At 35.3% G+C, this 14,140-nt stretch overlaps 1 protein-coding gene across 2 annotated transcripts in view; it reads left to right on the top strand.

Annotated features, from left to right (window-relative positions):
- PRKN (parkin RBR E3 ubiquitin protein ligase) overlaps positions 1-14,140 on the top strand; it is a 1,996,139-nt gene that overhangs the window by 1,799,874 nt on the left and 182,125 nt on the right. The window lies entirely within an intron of this gene.

Genomic DNA, 14,140 nt, shown 5'->3' with positions numbered 1-14,140 from the left:
ATGATGACAGAGTCTAGTAATGAGGTGACAAAAACCTGAAATTAATTAGTTGAGGTGAAAATGAATGGGCAAAGGGAAAGTAAGGGGAAGCATCCAAAGTACCTGGTAACTGGTTAGATGTGGCAAGCATCAGAAAGAGTGGAGTAAGGTGTCACTCTAAAATTTAGAGTCAGGGTGATTGGAATGTTTGAGGTTTAATTGACAGAAGGAAGGAAGGAAGAGGCAGGGACAGGGGATAATTCAGAAAAGACAAGTTGACGTGTAATTGGAAATATTTTTGTAGTAATTGTAGATACAATACTGAAGCTTGAGGTCTAGGGCTAGAAAGAGCTCAGAGGTATATAGAAAAATTTGAATGTCATCCTCCTAATCGTGCCATCCCTTCCAAATGCCTCATTTTACGAATCGGGAACTGAAGTCTGAACAGATTATGGTGTCATAGTATCAGAGATTAGGAGCTGGAAGGGACCTTTGAAGTCAGTGAGTTCAACTCCCTCTTATTATAAATCAGGAGACTAAGGCTTAGAGAGTTTAATTGACTTGCCCAAGATCACAGAGCTAGTCAATTTCTTTGGTGGAATTTTAACCTCAGATTTCCTGACTCCAAATCTAACTCTCTATCTCTTTAAGGTCATGTTACCTTAGCATTTTTGGTCCGGTTTGTTTGAACCTGTGATTTCATCCATTTAAAGAACTCCTGGCATGGAGGTTCCCTCCACCCATACAGATTAGCAACATTGTCTAAGACTCAGTTTCAGAGGGTTACTTGAGACACTGGTGAGGTTAATCAGCCTTGCCTTGGGCACGCAATATGGTTTCAGAACTTGAATCCAGAACTTCCTGATTCCAAGACCACTTTTCCCACCAACATCTACTGTGCCATAATGCTTCTTGCCATTTTGTTACTGAATTGAAGCAGTTTTGACACCAAAGGGCTATCTAATATTCCTATTGCCTTTTCCCCCAGCTAAATACTTTACTTTCTTTTGCCCCCTTCCAAAAACAACAGTAACAAACAAAACTTTCTGCTAAATTTCAGAAGTATCTTTGCATTAGGACTAACCATGGTCTTCAAAAGATCAGTAGTTGCTATGTTAATTGATGCTAATAGGTACTTAAACTGAGGAAATTAAGTTAGTTAAGATAATTAAGGCCCTGCTGTGCTCTCTTCTAGGTACTAATAGACCTTAGTGCTTAAAAAAAAAAATCACCTTTACATTCCAATATAAGTAGTTAATGTATGAGTGTAATTCATCATAGGATCATAGATTTAGATTTAGATCATAGATTTATATTCAGAGATCAGAGATCAGAGATTTAGAATTAAGAGGACATGTCCTTCAGAGGTCATTTTACCAGTGAAGAAACTGATATCCAGACAGGTAGCAGCAAACTCTCTCCAGCTCATTTTCCTGCTAGTGTTTTCATTTCTCAGTGTGGGGCTAGAAAGCAGTTCAGAGACAGTGGATAAAAATGTGCCTGGAGTCAGGAAGACCTGAGTTCACACGTGGCCTAGCAGTAAGACTCAGGCAAATCCCTATACACTTCACTAAAGAAAAAAGGCTTAGGGGAGGCATTGCCCATTTTCAAATAAAGAATGGTGATGTGAAAGAATGAGTTGATATTCTATGAAGCTTTTGGGGGCAGGGGCAGAAGGAGCAATGGGTCCTAGACCTGTGCCTTCATTGACATAAGGAGCTCCCTCATGAAGAATTGACCTCTCTTTGCAGTTTATAGTCTCTGAGAGTTGTCTGGGACACAGAGAGATTAAATAATTTGCCCATGGTCATGTGAGCAGTACATGACAGAAGTAGACTGTGATCCCAAGTGGTCCTGCCCCTCAAATTGACCTCTATTCATTAGACTGTCCCTCTCCTCCCCCATCTCTCTGAAACTCTAGGTGGCATCAGTATAACCAGTGAAAGAGTTCATCTAGAAGTGAAAAGGAGCTTTGTTAGCCTTAAAGCAGTCCAGTAAGGGGGTGGACCGCTTGGTGTAGAGGGTGAGCAGACACATGAGGAGGAATGTCATAGAAAATATTCACTCCTGGAAATGAGTTTTAAGGTGCCTCACAAGGCTCAGATTCTGTGATTCCATAATTCTTTCTTACTTAACCTCAGAGGTTGGTCAGCCAAACTAATATTTACAACTTTGTAGGTAAACAAACTGTACTTGTATTTGCAAGTAAATACACCCAAGGTAGGTGAAAATTTTTTTCTTTACAGGTGTCTTTGCCTGTGGAAATCAAAAACTCCACTCTTTTCCTTCCCTTCCTCTTTCAAAAACCCAGCTGTAAGATACAAAATGGTAAAGAAAACAACTTCAGAAGTTATTAGGAATTTGATCCTAGGGAAAATGCCTGAGGAAATGAGTTTTCTGAATGATCTTTTTCAGTATTTGAAAACTGCTAGCCACAATATAAAGGGATTGGGCAGGTATTCACAGGATCCATTAGCTTAGAGAACCATAGAAAAAAAGTTGGTAACCCTAGAAGAGAAAGTTTAACAACTACATAATGTGTCTATGAGTGAATTTTTATTTACATGTCTAAAAATATAATGTGTTTGGGGAGTATTGAGTGAACAGATGGATAACCAGAGGTTATATCTCTACAAGTTTACAAGTAGGTCATAACTTAGAAGGGTTTAGATAATTAGGTAAGGATTAGTTAATTCAACTCTAACTCTATTTTCTCAGTAATTTTAACCTTTAGTCAGAAAGGTCTGAGTTCAAATTCATCCCCTATAATGCTGTCACAACTCTCTAAATACTCACAACACTTTAACCATTATTAACCATTCTACCAAGTTCCTTTTATCTCTGCTTTGTTTGTTTGTTTTAATTTTTTGGCCTTTATTAATTTGTTTGTTTACTTTTAGTTTACAAAATTCAGTTCCACAATTCCTTGAGTTTCAAATTTTATCCCCCTCACTCTACTCCCCCCACCCATGGCAGCATACAATCAAGTATAGGATCTGCAAATACTTTCACATTAGATATTAGTCAGGTTATAAAGAAGGATTGTATCAGATGGAATGAAAAATGGGAATGAGGAAACAAAACCAAACAAGAAAAAGAGCAGGTAGTTTGCTTCAAACTGGATTCCAACTGTAGCAGCAAGCACCCCAAGCATTCTCAGGGTTTGCTGCCACCACAGGTTCTTGGATCTGCTTTGATAAAGGAAAGTAACTCAAAATGGGTTAACAAGCTTACTTTAATCAGTCAGATATGTATCGTTTACCTCGTTCAGGGGAAAAAGGTCAGCACCCCGAACTTCAGAATATACAGACAGAATTATCAAGACAGAAACAGATCAAGTACACAGCTTTCCAAACTGTGCAACCATTACATCCATACCAAACAACATCTGGGTTTCAAAGTCGGGGGGGGGGGGGGCTCCAGACAACGGCTTCCCAGAATCCATATCAAATCACAGAACACTTCTCAAAGTGAGCCCCCAAAACAAAGCCTCACATCAGGGCTTATATAGCCTTCTCCTGGCTCAGAGAATGTAACAACCTTATTGACCCACTAGCCAATCAAAAAGTATTTACTGAAAAACAAGCCTCCCACCCCATGTTTCAGGTGCACTTTAGCCTGGGGGCAGGGAAGATCTTCCAAATTTGCATTCCCATTACACCAACTCAGTTCTTTCTAGTTCTTTCTCTGGATGTAGACATCTCTCTCCATCATGAGTCTTTTGGGGTTGACTTATAACCCTGCATTGCTGAGAAGAGTCCAGTCTATCAAAGCTGGTGTTCACACATACATTGTATCTGTAATTATGTACAAATTCCTCCTGGATCTGCTCTTCTCACTCAACATCAGTTCGTATAAGCCTCTCCAGGTAAATATGAAGTCCATCTGCTCCTCATTTCTTATAGCACAATAGTATTCTATTACATACATGCATATACCACAACTTGTTCAGCCATTCCCCAATTGATGGGCAACCCCTTAATTTCCAATTCTTTGCCTCCACAAAAAGAGCTGCTATAAATATTTTTGTACATATCTCTGCTTTTAGACTGGTCTCTAACCATTCACTTAACCATAAATCAGAACTCAACCTACTTTCTGAAGCTCTTAAAGTCTTTGAAATTGGGGGCGGCCAGGTAGCACAACGAGTAAGAGCACCGGCTCCAGTGTTGAGAAGACCTGGAGATCGAATCCCGGGCTCAGACACTTAGCACCCACCCAGAAACACCTGGCTGTGTAACCGTGAGCAAGTTACTTAACCCCAATTGCTTTAAAAAAAAAAAAAAGTCTTTGAAATTACAGGTAGCTTTTTAACCTCCTCTCCTTACCCCACCTGCTGTCACTTTAGGAATATGCAGGCCCTAGATCCTGACAAGCAGGAACAGATATATTCAGTATATGCATGGAGATTCTGACACTTAACTAGAACCTAGCTCAGACAAAAAGGTTTTTATATTATTACTGCCAGTCATATCCAGTGTTCAAATTCCTGGGTCTGACCAGTCAGAGCTGGAGACTCAATCTGCCATCTTATGACAGCCAGAGAAAATTTGAGACTCAAGGAATTGTGGAACAGATTGTGGCCAATTGATCAACCGGCACTTATTAAGAACCTACTGTGGATCAGGGACTATGAAAAATACTAGGGATACAAACACATTTAGGAAGAAAGACACAACTAGCTACACATTCAAAGAATTCACTACCTGGAAGGGAACTTACAGTTTGAGAACAACCTCCTAATTGTATAAGTGAGGAAACTGAGACTTACCCCTTCGTCATCATCCCGTACTTATTCCTCCTTTGTTCCAATTTCTGACAGAGGCTGAGCATACCATTTAATGAAGTAATGGCCCAGTAATGTCTTTTAGTATCCCTTTTGAAGGTATCCTCTAAAAGCTTCTAGCAAGTAACCTTTTTTTCTTTCCATTTTTAAATTTTTTATTTAAAAGTTTGAGTCCAAATTCTATCCCTTCTTCCCTCCCTCTATTCCCCTTTCCTTGAGACAGTAAGCAATCAGACACAAGTTATACATGTGCCATTATGTAAAACATTTCCAATTTAATCATTTTGTATGAGAAGACAAATAAAAAATGAAAGAAAGTGAAAAATACCATATTTCAGTCTGTATTCAATCAGTATCAGTCTTTTCTCTGGAAGAGGATGGTATGCTTCATCATTAGTCCTTTGAGATTGTCTTAGATCGTTATATTGCTGAGAATAGCTAACGATATTGGTGTTACTGTGTACAACGTTCTCCTGGTTCTGCTCACTTCACTATGTATCAGTTCATGTAAATATTTCCAGATTTTTCTGAAATCATCCTGCTTGTCATTTCTTACAGCACAATAATATTGCAATCATATACTACAACATGTCTAGCCATTCCTCAATTGATGGGTATCCCTTTGTTTTCCAATTCTTAGCTACCACAAAAAGAGCTGCTATAAATATTTTTGTACATATATGTGATTTTCACATTTTTTAAAATGTCTTTAGGATATAGACCTAGCAGTGGTATCAGTGGATCAAGGGGTATAAACAGGTTTTTTTTGTTTTTGTTTTTTTGCTTTTTTGGGGAGGGAAATTGGGATTAAGTAACTTGCCCAAGGTGACATGGCTAGGTTTTTTTTGGTATGTGTATGTTAAGTGTCTGAGGCCGGATCCGAACTCACGTCCTCCTGGCTCCAGGGCCAGCACTCTACTCGCTGTGCCACCCAGCTGCCCCCTGAGTATGCACAGTTTTATAACCCTTTGGGCATAGTTCCAAATTGGCCTCAGGAATGGATGGATCAATTCACAACTCTACCAACAATGCATTAGTGTCACTGTTTTCCCACATGTCCTCCAACATCCAATATTTTTCTTTTTTGTCATATTAGCCACTCTGATAGGTGTAAGGTTATACCTCAGAGTTGTTTTAATTTTCATTTCTCTGATCAATGGCGATGTAGAAAATTTTTTCATATAATATAGATATCTTTGTCTAAAAACTGCTTATTCATATCTTTTGACCATTTATCAATTGGGGAATGACTTGTATTTTTATAACTTTGACTCAGGTCTCTATATATTTGAGAAATGAGGCCTTTATAAGAGATACTTGTTGCAAAATTTTCCCCCCAGTTTTCCACTTTCTGTATAATTTTGGTTGTGCAAAAATTTTTTAATTTTATATAATCAAAATTATCTATTCTACATTTTGTAATGTTCTTGATATTTTCTTTGGTGCTAAATTATTCCCTTATGCACAAATATGACAGATAAACTATTCTATGCTCTCTTAATTTGCTTATGGTATCACCCTTCATGTGTAAATCATGTATCCATTTTGACGTTATCTTGTTATGTGTTGTGAGTAGTTGATCCATATCCCTGGTTTCTGCCATACTATTTTCCAACTTTCCCAACAGTTTTTGTGAAATAATGAATTTTTGTTCCAAAAGCTTGGATCTTTGGATTTGTCACTGTTATCCTTTACTCTATTCCACTGATCCACCACTCTGTTTCTTAGCCAGTACTATATTGTTTTGATAATTACCACTTTATTATAGTTTGAGATCTGATATGTCTAGACTACCTTCTTTCCCATTTTTTTCATTGAATCCTTTAGTATCGTTGAGCTTTTTTCTTCCATATGAATTTTGTTATTATTTTTTTCTGGCTCTATAAAATAATTTTTGATAATTTGATTGGTATAGCACTGAATAAATAGATTCATTTAGGTAGAACCGTTATTTTTATTGTATTGGTTTGGCCTACCTGTGAGCAATTCATATTTTTCTAGTTGTTAGATTTGACTTTATTTGTGTGCAAAATATTTTATAGTTATGTTCATATAATTCCTGGGTTTGTATTGATAGGTAGACCGCTAAGTATTTTATAGCATCTAGAATTATTTTAAATGGAATTTATCTCTTGCTGCTGGACATTTTTGGTAATATATAGAAATGCTGATGATTGGGGTGGCCAGGTGGCACAGCGAGTAAGAGCGCTGGCCCTGGCGTCGGGAGACCCAGGATCAGTTCCGGCCTCAGATACTTGTCACCCACACAAAATAACTGGCCATGTAACCTTGAGCAAGTTACTTAACCCCAATTGCTTCAAAAGAAAAAAAAGAATTGCTGATGATTTATATGGGTTTATTTTGTGTCTTGCAATTTTACTAAACTAGTTCATAATTTCAAGTAATTTTTAGTTGATTCTCTAGGATTTTCTAAGTATAATATCATATCTCTGCAAAGGGTGATAATTTTGTTTCCTCATTACCTATTCTAATTCCTTTAATTTCTGTTCCTTCTCTTATTGCCATAGGTAACATTTCTAGTATAATATTAACTACTGGAGGTGATAATAGGCATTTTTGCTTCACCCCTGCTTGTATTGGGAAGGTTTCTAGCTTATCCCAATTATAGATAACACTCACTGATGGTTTTATATAAATATTATTTATCATTTTAAGATAAGCTCCATTTATTCCTATATACTCTTATGTATAGAAAGAGTCCACTGTAAATGGTAAGTCAGTAAGTAATCTAGGTCAATACCTAAGAAATTCAAAGAAAATAATAAACACTCAAACAGACGAAATTAGGTAAATAGAGTAGACTGAGGTTCAGTTGAGCTTATACTATTATGCCAGGAGTTGTTCAATAGGACATTGCTGCTATATGCCTGTCTATGATTCCCACATGATGTCAGTCAATGAACTGACTTAGTTGTTAAGTATGTATTATAAGGCCTATAATTAGCAAACAAATCATTTCTAAATAAGCTGAAAGACAGAGAAAAATAGTATTTTTATTGAGTTAAAAACAAACGAATTAGTGAAAGATTCCTTCTTTTCTTATTAAAATTGTCATTAATTTCATTTTCAGAATACATTTTTGAGCAATAAATTTTAATATCTATGTATTTGTACAAGTCTAGCCAACCAATTTATAATTGGTCTTGCCAACCCATGTAATTTTCTATACATTTGCCCTAAAATATTCCCATTTTTTGCTTATCCAGTAACTCCTATTTTGTAGTGTAGAGGTGATCTTCTACTTAGTCTTCATGCCTGAATTTCACGGATAATGAATGAGCAATGTCAGAATTAATGAGCTGTTACTCAAGTATCTTTGCCAAGACAACCCCAAGTAGGGTCATGAATAGTCAGACACAACTGAAACAACTGAACATCAACAACAAAAATTGTTGAGTCAAAACAACAAGTATATTAAACATCTGTTATATGCCAGGCATTGTGATTTTCAGATCTTGGGCTCTTTATATATACTTTTGCATAACTAGATAATTTCATAAGGATATAGCACTATGAAAATGTAGAATCACAATGAATTAGCCAGAATCAACCTTAGAGAGCCTCTTGTCAAACCACTTTAAAGATGTATTTGGCTGATAACTCAGTATTTGATAAATACAAAAATGTAAATTACTTTGGAAAGAATTCCCTCTTTAATAAGAACTGCTGGAGAAAGAGGAAAACAGTCTGGTAGAAAATAAGTATAGACCTACATTTTATACCATGTTCCATGGCAAATTCAAATGAGATATGTGAGCTAAATATTAAATATCAAACCATTGAAAAAATTTAGGAGAAATATATATTTTAATTAAATATTTAATGGAAATGACCAAAATGTCCTTATGCACTTATGGTGGAATTGTGAATTAGTACAGCCTTTCTGGAAAGCAATTTATAATCAATAAAACAAAATTATTAAAATGCCCATATTTTTTTGATTCACAAGTTTCACTGTAAGATATAAACCCAAGTGGGTCTTTGGTAAAAAACCAACAAATATACTTTTTACAACTACAGATAGAGGATGCATTTTTTATAAGAAGAAATACATTTGGTTGATTTTTTTTTTTTGTCACATTGCCCAAATATTTCCATACATCTCCCTTTCTCACTATTCCCAGAGAACCATCCTTTATAATGAAGTGGTTTTTTTTTTCAAGAAAACTATCAATATATCCAAAAATTGAACACACCCAAAGTCCCTGGATTACTCATCTCTGCAAATATAAATCCAATCACAAGCAGCTCTTCCGAGGACTGCTGCTGTGAATAACTTTAAGGATCTAATTGCATAGTATAGTGAACTCTCTATTTATTCAGCAATTAACTAAAGCATAACATTCAAGAAAATAAAACATAACATTCACAACAACATAACATGACTTATTACTAAGGAGGCCACATAGTCTTAAAACAAAACATATTCAGTAAGTCAATCTCATCAGTTAATACAGAGTACCCAAGTCTTCTTTCATCTTAACTGGAGGTTGGCTTCCAAGCATCCTTAAGACATCTTTGAGGAGTAGCAGAAAATATAAACACCACCCACCCCTAGGTCACAGTAAGTCACAATCTTATCAGTAAATACAGAGTACCCAAGTAAAGTCTTCTTTTGTCTTAACGCAAGTCTGTCTTACAAACCCCATGACCTCTCCCAGCTTTTGCCTGGATTCACCCAACTCTTGCTTGGACTCACACATAGGCAGCTCTCCACTCCTGTTTCATACCTCCACTTACTTCTGTATTCCAAGCTGTTTCTAGGAAGACAAAGCTTAACAGAGCTCCAACAGTATTTACACACATTGCCATCATTATCATCTCAATTCACTTTCTGTCTGACAAAGTAACACAAATCAACAGATAAGGTTTCTTTCTGAGAAATCAAACACAAATCAACAGTAAAGTCCCAGGACTTCTGTAACATCAGAGTTCAAACCTGGCCTCAGACACTTACTTGCTGTGTGACTCTGGGCAAATCACTTAACCCTGTTTGCCTCAGTTTTCTCAACTGTAAAATGAACTGGAGAAGGAAATGGCAAACCACTCCAATATCTTTGTCAAGAAAACCCCAAATGGGATCACGAAAAGTCAGACACAATCAAAACTACTGAACAACAAAAGTCATCGTCTGTGTGGTTTCTTGGCTCTGCTTACTTTACCTTACGTTAGTCCATGTAATTTCTTTCCCATGCTTCTCTGTATTCATGACATATATAATTGCTTACAGAACAGTAATATTCCATTACATTCTTGTACCACAATTTGTTTAACCACTCCCCAATAGAAGGTTATCCACTATAAATATTATGGTGTATATGGAGTCTACTTATTTGTTTTTATCAATGACCTCCTTGGGTTTATGTCTATTAGTGAAATCTTTGAATAAAAAAGTATGGGCATTTTAATCATTTGGTTTGATTGATTATACATTACTTTCCAGAATGGTTGTACTAACTCACAGTTCTACCACAAGTACATAAGGACAGTTTAGTCACTTTAATTAATTACTTTACACTAATTACTTCATTAATTCAATATTACTTTCCAGTAAGTCTATCAGAAGTGCAGGAGCATGCCTTTTTTTCACTAACCTCTCCAATGTTGATTATTCCCATCTTTTATCATCTTGCCCATATTTCTGGGTTTTAAATAAAACCTCAAGCTCCTTCTGAGTTACATTTGCATTCTTTCATATGGATGTTAACAATTTGAAATTCTCTTTAGAAAGGTTTGTTCCTATTTGGAGAATGGCTTTTGGTCTTAAATGTTACTGTTAGTTGTTCATACAATACAATGTCTTAGATATCAAATCCTTATCTGAAAATTTTAATGCAAAGATTTCTTTTTCCTAGTCAACTGCTTTTTTAAATGAATTCTTTTTTTTTTTTTTGGAAGGGGGAAGGCAGGGCAATTGGGGTTAAGTGACTTGCCCAAGGTCACACAGCTAGTAAGTGTTAAGTGTCTGAGGCCAGAATTGAAGTCCTCCTGACTCCAGGGGCAGTGCTCTATTCACTGCACCACCTAGCCGCCCCTTGAAATGAATTCTTAACCACATAGGACAAAGGGACAATTACAAAAGATAAAATAGATAATTCTGATTACATTGGACAAACTTCTTTGTCTCAAATATCTCTGACAAGGATTTGATCTCCAAGATCTAGAGGCACTAAAAAGAAATATATAAGACCAGAAGGCATTCTTGTGCAATGCCATTGTAGTATATCATTGACTCCCAATAATTTCTGTTTCTTGAAAACTTTTCAACAACAGCAACAAAAATATGTTGTGATCATCAGGTTATTTTAATATACAACTTGTAATATTTCTGTAGACTTACTTATTAAGTGCTTATAACTACAATGATAACTTTTACTCCAAAAAGCTTTAAATTAATTAAATTAAATTAAATTAATTATTTTAATTATATAATTACCATGATAAAATACAATCATTTATTTTATAATTATGAAAATTAATATAAAACTATAAAGCTAATTATAAAATAATCATGAATATTCCTATATGGAACTTTCTATGTGAATCAAAATTAACAATTCAGATAGACTTGCTATACTTAATACTCTCCATATTATTACTATTGATTAATAACTAATATTATTCATATTTTAATACCTATAGTATTCATATCATTTTTTATAGATTTTGTTAAATATAAATGACATTTTAGTGAAATGAGTTACAACTTGGAAGACACTTAACATAATATAATAATCATAAGTGAGCTTATTTCCTATGTTATATTTTTAATTTAAACACAAGTTTATAGTATTTGCCTTACCACTAAACATATTAAAATTTCATTCTGCATCAAGTTTATTTCTGTGTTTTGTTTTAAAACAAGAATAAAGTGAAAATGCTTGCTCACACAATTATGTGGTAGGACATGGAAGGATAATTTTATAAGCTTTCTTGCCGAGAGATAGAAATTCCTAAATTTTTACTTACCTAAGCAGTCAATAAAAATAAATAGCTGTTTATGATATAAAATATTTACTTTTTACTGTCTAATGAAAAGCACTATAATATCAATACCTGCATGTGTGTGTGCATTTACTTAAACTCTTCAGATATGACTTTTTCTTCTATCATTGACACATCAGCTGCACTCTTACAGAAATTCTCAATGACTGACCATTGTTGCCAATATATTTATTTGAAAATCTGCCAGATAGAGGAGTAACATCAGCATTGGATAAATTTAAATTGGAAAAGAGTATTATTAGAGTAATGAGAAGCAATATAAGGTTTGTTTCAGAAGATTTGGGGTGGTCATATGATGGCTTTAAGATGGCTTATGATGCACATGCCCAGTGTTAAAAGTTTTCAGAAAACTTGACATTTTATTCTGCAGGAGCATAAACATTTGCAACATCTCGATTATGCAACTGCACAGATGATGAGAAACATTTATGTAATAACACAGGAGAATGAGGGATCTACTGTTATACATTTACCAAATATGAGTGGTGGTATGCATAAAGCAAGTTTCAAAAGGTACTTTATTATCTTGCAGTATTCCTGGATCTGCCATCATTATATTCATTATGTACCAGTTTAATTAAGAGTTATTTAACAGGAATGGCTAGGTGGCACAGTGAGTAAAAGCGCCTGCCCCGGAGTCAGGAGGACCCAAGTTCAGTTTCAGCCTCAGACACTTAACACTCACACACAAAAACTAGCCGTGTAACCTTGGGCAAGTTACTTAACCCCAATTGCCCTCCAAAAAAGGCAAAAAAAAAGAGTTATTTAACAAACTGGTTGTTAATAGCTGATTTTAAGTTTTTGGGTTTTCTTTTCTTGCTTTTATTGACAACTTTAAAATAATATTAAAGTTTAAAATCTGGGACCTCCACTGTATAAAACCCTCTGTATCTTATAATGTGACATTCAAACCACTCATATTGTTCTTCTATGAAATGACATTTCATTGGAAGTACTCTTTTATGTTTTGGTTATTCAGTAGGAAATGAAATATTATTCCTGCAAACTTTTTTGATTAATACAAGGAGAGAAAATCCTTTGAAATATTTTACAAGAGCACTTCCCAGTTGTAGTAGCAAACTAACAATACCATCAAAAAACATCTTGGCTTCTGTGCCAAATATGGGGATTTACAGTTAATAATTGCCTACAAGGGACAAACAAGGTTGGTGATTACCTTTTGACGAATAACAATAAATTTAATTTTTCAATGTTAAGGACAAGTCATTTTAATAAGACTACCTATGTAAGACATTTTATTAAATAATACCCAAAGCATCTGAAATGAAAGTAATTTATTTTTGAAGGAAATCTTTATCCTATTTTTTAAAAACTCTCATTTTTCTAATTCTCTCATTTCTAATTTTCCTAAGGACAGGATCAGTTAGTGAGAAAGCTAATGCTGTAGCATTAGGACAAAATTCCCTTTCTTTAAATTGAAACATAGAATGCAGCATCATTTATTCTTTTTTTTAATAGAATTTTCATTGTTGTATCTCAGGAAACTTTTCCCTCACCCTCCCAGAAAGCCATCCAAGTAACAGAGTATTTTTAAAGACAAAAAGAAAAAGAAAATCAGCACAAGTAATCAAAACATTGAAAAAGTCTGAAAGGGGGATGGCTAGACAGCGCAGTGAGTAAAACGCCAGCCCCGGAGTCAGGAGAACCTGAGTTCGGTTCCGGCCTCAGACACTTAACACCCACACAAAAAAATTAGCCATGTAACCTTGGGCAAGTTACTTAACCCCAACTGCCCTCCAAAAAAAGGCAAAAAAAAAAGTCTGAAAGTATTAAAAGGTGAATTTCCTATTTGATGCCTGCATCAAAATGGGCATGGCTGAACCGAAGAGTATGGAATGATTGGACACGAGGCAGGTGGGTTCTGTCATAGCAGTTCCAATTTATTGATCAGAGAGCAGGGTTTATATAATGACTCAGTTATCACATCCTAAACTCCTGCAAGTCAGGAAGAGATGGTGAGCCAATCTTAAGACATAATATAACCTTCATAGGGAGCTGGCTTGGAAGAAATCCTGGACCAGACTCTTCCCATGTATGGACTGGGTCAGAAACTGGCCCTCAACACCTACCTCTGAAAAAAAAAAATGGGGAATGTGTCTTTGAAGTAGTTTGTGCTTTTGTTCTTTTCAATTTCATAACATTCACTTTCAGTTGTTTTGTAGTTATTGTTCTTCCCATCCACATTTTTATCATTGTGTGTAATGTTTTCTTGGTTCTGCTTACTTCATTCTGCATTGGTTTATACAAGTCTTTTCATGCTTCTCTAGAGTTACCATATTTGTCATTTCTTACAACCCAGTAATATTTTATGACAGTGTATCACAACTT

The sequence above is a fragment of the Petaurus breviceps genome, unplaced genomic scaffold, assembly GCF_028583685.1.
Source record: "Petaurus breviceps papuanus isolate PSGF00001 unplaced genomic scaffold, PetGlider_PUasm1.0 90808, whole genome shotgun sequence".
Taxonomy (NCBI): domain Eukaryota; kingdom Metazoa; phylum Chordata; class Mammalia; order Diprotodontia; family Petauridae; genus Petaurus; species Petaurus breviceps.
The sequence above is the reverse complement of the archived record's forward strand: the minus strand, read 5'-3'. Positions and strand labels throughout refer to the sequence as shown.